Here is a 615-nt window from a genome sequence, read left to right on the forward strand (position 1 = left end):
TCAATGGACAATTAGAGTAGCCAGTTGACCTAACTCCATGTCTTTGGACTGTGGGGGAAACCGGAGCACCCGGAGGAAACCCACACAGACACGGGGAGAACATGCAAACTCCGCACAGAAAGGCCCCCGTCGGCCACTGGGCTCAAACCCAGAACCTTCTTGCTGTGAGACTCTTAACAGTCAAGCACACATGCTAAATCGCCCTTTCTTCACTACATGTGGTCCAGGATAGAGAACATTTATCTACCAAGGGCATCTTGGCATTCATCTTCCATCCAAAGTGTCTCATAACACAAGAGCATCCAGATTACCTAACTACCTGTCAGCCTTTTCACCAACTTAGTACATCAAACAATACAGTTAAATACTCCTTTTACCTGACAACGATAAAAACTTGGAATAATTTGCCTATATCCACAATTCCTGAGACTCATGGTAAAGCAGTTGCCACAAGTATTCATACAGTATGTAGTTATCTCATATTTGATATTTCATTTTCATCTCATCTCATTATCTCTAGCCGCTTTATCCTTCTACAGGGTCGCAGGCAAGCTGGAGCCTATCCCAGCTGACTACGGGCGAAAGGCGGGGTACACCCTGGACAAGTCACCAGGT

Source organism: Neoarius graeffei, chromosome 7 (assembly GCF_027579695.1).
Source record: "Neoarius graeffei isolate fNeoGra1 chromosome 7, fNeoGra1.pri, whole genome shotgun sequence".
Classification (NCBI taxonomy): domain Eukaryota; kingdom Metazoa; phylum Chordata; class Actinopteri; order Siluriformes; family Ariidae; genus Neoarius; species Neoarius graeffei.